The sequence below is a fragment of the Octopus bimaculoides genome, chromosome 9 (genome assembly GCF_001194135.2).
Source record: "Octopus bimaculoides isolate UCB-OBI-ISO-001 chromosome 9, ASM119413v2, whole genome shotgun sequence".
NCBI lineage: Eukaryota > Metazoa > Mollusca > Cephalopoda > Octopoda > Octopodidae > Octopus > Octopus bimaculoides.
This window is the reverse complement of record NC_068989.1, coordinates 18398137-18405356: the sequence shown is the minus strand read 5'-3', so window position 1 is coordinate 18405356 and position 7220 is coordinate 18398137.

The following is a 7220-nucleotide window of genomic DNA, read 5'->3' as shown; positions in this document are numbered from 1 at the left end:
ATGTATATATATATATGTATATATATATATATACGTATGTATATATATATGTTTGAATGAATGTATGTATGTTTGTAAGAATGTGTGTACAGCCGTCTATGTATGTGTATATGGTACGTATATTTTCTGTGTCTGTTCCTATATTGTGTATGAGAAAAACATTTTCGTCACAAAATGAAAAAAAAAAAAAAGAACGCTAAAAAAATTACTGAAACAAGAAACTAATACAACAGCACTAAAACAACCACGAATCAAAATTACTGTTTTTTTTTAAAATATAATTATTTATATATTTTTTATTTCCATTCATTTATTTATTTACTATATTTATCTCTCTTAGTCTTGACAGGATGATAAAACGTGATACTCCATCCGAACTGAGAAACCATCACATTCTCCAGTCAGCCGTTGTAATACAACAATGCTTATTTTACATTCCAAAAGAGAATAAATGACAAACCTAGTGTGTTGGGTGTTATGGTGTTTTGTTAAGGAAGCGCCTAGAAATTTGGTTTCCTATATTACAAGAAGTGAAAAAAAGAAATTCCTAAAGAGAGACTATCTATATGATGGTGGGTGGGCAGGAAATTACTTTTTCTGTGTGAGGCCTGAACGATCGAGAATACAGTTTCCGAACCAGTATGATGGAATTTGATATCTTTGTAGTTAAGTGATAGAGCTATACATTAGTTGTCCTTCTTTGTTGCTGTTGTTGATGTTAGGGTGGCGGAGTCAACGGTGGTAGTGGTGGTGGTGGTATTAGCGGTGGTGATACTTTTATTGATGTCGCTGTTGATGTTGTTGTTGTTCAAGGAATCCTTCATTTGTGTATTTCATGTCAGGTTTTCCTTCAGTTAAGGGAGTCATATTACAACCGTGTGTGAGTAAAACTAGGTGTAATTTATCTCTCGCACCATCACATACATGTCTAACACAACAAACTACATATTAACCGACCTACTTATTTATATATACATGATTATATACTTACACACATACAAACGCATATATACTTATATATATACATACATATGTATGAATTTATATATAAATACGCTTACGTACACACATACACAAATATATACATATATACATACAAATAATATGTGAGTATATGCATATATACGTACATGTATGTACATACCTACATCTACATGTATATATAGATGCATATCTGGGTACAGGACGTTACAAAAAAAACGTGGACAAAATGAAAAACAGAACATAAACAGAGTACAGAAAACACACAGGCCACATAGAGAACATTTCCTTCATCAGCTGCCACCATTCTAACACACGAACACTCATATGCATACATGTATACATACATGCATACATACATACATACATATATATATATACGTATATACGCAAGTCTACGAACCATTGATAAGGAGTTACCCAAGATACACTTTCAGCTTCATATCTATTATCATCGGACCAAAAGAATACGTACGGACCCGCCTAGATCAAAACATGGTTGAACTTGGGTTGTTGGAGAAAATGCAGATCCTTAATTCATACGCTATAAATGATTACGATGGCTGGGACAGTAATAATCTTCATGATTCTCTTTAATCTGCAAGACCTTCCAAAAATTTAAAGGTTTTTTTTTCTGTAGTTTCAGCTCAGAGCTGCGGCCATGCTGATGCACCGCCGTTAAATGAACAAAACAAGATGCTTTCTTTCACAACCAAGCCATCAAGCAGGTGGCTGGTCAAACTTAATACGAAATAAAAAGAAACCAAAAAAAAAAACAACAACAACATATATACATATACAGGAAATTGAGGACAATAATCGCAGGTTTCGGAATTGCTAAGAATTTCCGGGGAATTGACTAAAGCCTTGTCTAACTTGTACAAAAGCCTACGGAACATCCTTCAATCAGTTACACGAAAGCGATGAAGAATTACTGGAATGTAAATCATTCAATTTACTAACATTTCAGTGTGAACCCTTAGCATCAACAACCCACGTTTATTGGGAAGCTTCAGAAATGCACAGTAAACAACAATATAACTAGCCCTGTAATTTATGTCTTCGAGAACATTTTCTATAAAAAGGAACTACGACCAAAGCAAAAATGCTGACAATAACACGGAGATGGGACTGCCACCATACACGGACACACTAACGAAACATGTCTCGCATTAATATTTAAGATTAACTTCATTGTTTACATCAACAAATCACTAACTGAGAAGAATGATCATAACACAGGATCGATAAACAAAATCTACTGACTTAATTAATGATCGATCAAGTTGATGAAAATCAGCCGACACACAAGGAAACTAGTTTTTGGATATTGAATGTCTGTTTGTATTGTGTTGCAGTTACTATTTGCCAAGAGATGGGAGTAGCAGAGATGAATCGAAATGATAATACACGATCAAAATGGATTTCTTTTTTTTACAAAAGTACATCACTAACTATAGCAAAAACGTCGAACTATTGGATACAATTATTGGATGCACAGTGAATAACCAATTCACAAACCACCATCAGTGACTTAATGATGTTGGTGGTAATGGCGGTGGTGATGGTGGTGATGGTGGTGATGGTGGTGGTGTTGTTGCTGGTAGTAGTGGAGGCAGTCAATTTTCAGATCGAACCAAGCAAAATATATTTCCATTGGTTTTTCAAATTGCTAATACTATCTGTCGGTTGCAACTCCCGACATAAGTATCACCGTTTTTCTGTGATAGGGCACAATTTGAGACTCAGAATGTACAGATACTACGACAACGCAGCTAGTCTGACGCTCTTACAAGTCAATCAATCCGCTGCTCTAGATTAGTAACTTTTTTCCTATCATCGACCTCGAAAATAATGAAAATCTAAATTGAATATGACGGGATTTGATCTCAGAGCGCTGCCTTTATGCGAGACTCTCCAAAATCTACGAGAACTGCCGACGAGCAGTACTGAACGTTCAATGTCTTGAAACTTTAAGCATAAACTACGAGCGGTATGTCTTATCGTAAGAAATTACAAAAGCGAAGTACGATTATTCGTCAGTTTGCATTAAACTCACAGACAGTATATAGCAGCATGAAAAACCATACCATCAAATACTTCCCACCTTCAGAATGTCTGAAGTTTGGAGACGAGAGATGTAATGTTAGTCTTGTTGAGGAAATGCAAAGGCTTCATTCTTGTATATGCGGAGGAGTGAAAAAAATGCTACATCTTTTTTTATTACGTCGGGATGTATTCGGGTAATATTCACGCCATGAGACACTAGAGCTGGCCACAATATTCCCATGAGACACAGAAATAGAGAATGATTGGGATAAGTGTTCATACTGAGTAGTCGATCGAGGAAAGACTATTGTTAAAATGAGGAGTACCTATATCAATGGAATATTTCCCATTAACAATGAAAAATGCTACAAGTATCTCGGAATTGAGTATATTGTTGGATACGCTGCTGTGTAAGTATAGTTAGAACGACGAAGGAGGACTTCAACAGACTATCGGCATTTAATAACACTTTTGAAGTGCAGTACAAGTACTAACAATCAAAATACTAGATTAAACACTCAACTTAGAAATTCTCAACTTAGACATAAAGACCAGAATGATGTTAATCATCTCTTGTAATCATATCAACGATAAGGTTAATAGGATTTCTGTTAGAGAGAACAATAGGAGAGATATAAGATAACAAAGACTGTTTGTACTAGCTTTATCACTCAGTATCTATTGTAAACTGTGACAGTACCTGCTGAGCGGTAAAGGGAGAAATGAGTAGACCCTATGTATATATTCAGTAGTGAAAAATAACAACTTCAGAGTCGTTTAGAACTCCTAAACAGGTTTTCTGAGAATACAGTCACTCCAAATGATCCAAGGGTAGCAAGACTAACTTACATAAGCAGAGACTTATTCATCAAATGGCAGAAAGTTATGCATTGATTCATATCCCGCAAACTAGAGGATAAAAATAACATTGACAAGAGGAGTGGTCACTTTTGTGCTTGTGATACTGAGACAGACACATATTCCATTCCACCAAGTCGTATTCGCTTTCGTTATTCTGAAAAAGGACAGACCTGCTAGATACCTGCTCATTAAAAGAGATATAGATGTCTCTAGATTTCCACCGTGTGATGGTAATGTCCATTTGGCTCATACAAGAATGGAAGATATCACCTACATCAGTGGTCCTCAACCAGGCTCACTTAGGGATCCATATAAGATTTAGTTGTTAAAAATTATGTCCAATAAATTGGTTATACTTCTACAATACGCAATTATTTTAGCAATTATATATACAATTCCTAATAATAATGAATTATAAAAATATAATAAGATTTTTTAACCCTCTTGGGACACTCAGGCCGATTGATCGGCCCAAGCTGAAAGAACTTTGAGGCTGATCCATTCTTCCCGATGGAACAAATGTTGGGAATGGTTGGTTTTGAAGTGTAATAGCTAATCAGAGATCGTTCTCCAGTAGTTGTATCGCAAAAAAAAAAATTGTTCTTTTGGCTACACATATCAAACCATCGTGTGTCTCAAAAGGGTTAAACATCAAATGTCTATGGAGGACCAGTAGATTAAAATATGAATCAAAAGGGTCCATAGGGAAAAACAGTAGCAGAGAATCACTGACCTACATCATCGCCTTCCATGTGACATGACAGTGTTGCTAAAATTATTTACAGCTATCAGAAAAGATTGATCTGACGGTGTTAGAACCAGTCTAGAACCAGAATGAATCCATAACTTGAAAAACGAAGAACAGTGATGGGATGTTCCAATAAAAACACCAATCTGATGCGAACACCATCAGGTCGAGGGAATGAAGTCATTCTCTATTGTTAAGTCTAGCTGCCCAGATGATGTGAGCGATTCGTCTAAAGTTGTGAAAAAAGTGATCTGTGGTAAAGTAATGAAGAACTTGTTCTTGCTTTCAGGTGATAGATTTTTTTCATTCGTATCTATCATCATCGGCGCACCAGGTTATGTAATAACAGATTTTCATAAAAGCCTGAAAATGCTGGCGTTTTCCAAGAAATAAAAAGTAAAGTAATCACAATCCTCCAGACCCAATTGATCAGAGAGTGGTACAAACGAGTGAAGATTTGTAAAACAAAAAGAATCTCTATTTTAGCTTCCTGGAATGAATATATAACACACAATCACACGTATGCAAATGGCATATACGTAATTACACACACACACACACACACACAGAGTAACACTCGTGTTCTAGGTATGCTCAACCATTACATGGGTACAGGTATAACTACACAAATATCTACATGTATGCACACACTAACTCACCCACATATTTACAAATTCCTGGGACTATCTTCACTTAAACAAAAGTGTCATGTCTTCTTACTTTGTTAACGATCGGTTTGGATTCTCTGAAGAAGAATTTGAATATATCTCGAACAAAAACATAGAGAGTATGCTTTTCCATCCATCCATCCATCCATCCATCCATCCATCCATGGGTGTGTGGTAAGAAGTCTGTTTCTCAACACGGGTTCAGTCCTACTGTGTGGAATGTTGGGCGTCTTTTATTATAGACCTGGGCCGAACAAAGCCTTGTGAGTGGATTTGCTAGACGGAAACTGAAAGAAGCCTGTAGTATACACTTGCGCGCACACACACACACACATGTACATACATAGACTCGCGCGCACACACACACACATACGAATATATGTTTAAATCTGTGTACGTGTCTTTGTGTTTATCCCCCTCCGCCACTGCTTGACAACCGATGATGGTTTGTTTGCGCTCCTTCAAAAAAAAAAAAAGACCGATAAAATAAGTACCAGGCTTAAGAAAAATAAATGCTGAAATTGATTCGTTCGACTAAAACCTTTCAGGGCAGTGGCCCGCATGACTGCAGTCCAATGACTGAAACAAGTAAAAGATAGAGTTATATGTATGATTACACAAGCACACTGACATAGACCTAAAACCACTACATATATAATTTTGTTGATTATGACAGTAGACACCATTCACTCGCGAAGCCCTATTAATATTCTTAAAGTAAAACCACTTGTAATCTAATCTGATTCGAATGTTTCTGATTCTATTCTTAAGGAGTTTTCGAAGTATTGATACTTGGAATCATAATATTTTCGGTCCTGTGTGACGCCAAAAATGTCTCTAAACTAAAAGGGTAAAGATCCGCTTCTATCATGAATGACCATAGGATTGCACCTAGAAAGTTACCCTTCAAAGCCCAAGTCTAGGCAAAGTTGTTCATGGATACCAGCCTCCCCTTTTCACGCCACTGATGTTATCCAAGGGAAAGGCAAAGGCCGACACAGCTTGGCACCAGTAATGTCGCAACTCATCTCTACAGCTGAGTGAACTAGAGGAAACGTGGAATAAAATGTCTTGCTCAAGAACTCGACATACAACCCGATCCGGGAACCGAACTCACTACCTCATGACTGTGAGCCCGACCCTCTCTAACCACTGAGCCATGCGTCTCTAAACTAGCAATTAAGATGTCGGCGTAATTTTGAAATAGCTACGTTTTATATATAATTCCAAATCTGGTTGTAGTCGCATTAAGATCTAAATTTTAATAATAGTTTATCCTTTCCATTTTTGCTAGAATCGTTAGGCTTTTTGATCGAACTCAGTACTTAAAAAATGTAATTTTGGTTCGCAAATGCTTACTGGATTTCTTCCAGTTTGTTGGTGGGCTTGACGCTAAAGATGGCCAAAAACTAGGAATAGCAGTTAGATCGGCAGAGAATAAATATATTTCAGGCAAATTCATCATGACTCACTTTGTTTTTACATAAATGTTCTTAAGATCAAGATCGTCATTTACCTGAAGGTTGTTACCCGCTTAGCAGTCTTGGCACCGAAGAATGGTATCGTTGCTAAATATAATTCCGAGATTGCGCAAAAAATTCAGTTTCTAATATTAAAGTATCTCGGTACTAAATGTATTTCCTCTCACAGTGTCTTTCAGAGTTTCTGCGCGGAGAAATTGAATGTATTCTGACAATAGCTTTTGATTATCGATTCCTTGCCAGAACTCATAATTTGTAGTCATCTTTCACGGTGGCTACATAATCAGAACTCTATTCTCAAAGCAGGCCTCCCCTACAGGATTAGGAAACACTGAAAAACACCACTCTTGATCACTTGATAAACTTCAACAAAACACGAGAGTCACACACACACACACACACACACACACACACACACACACACACACACAC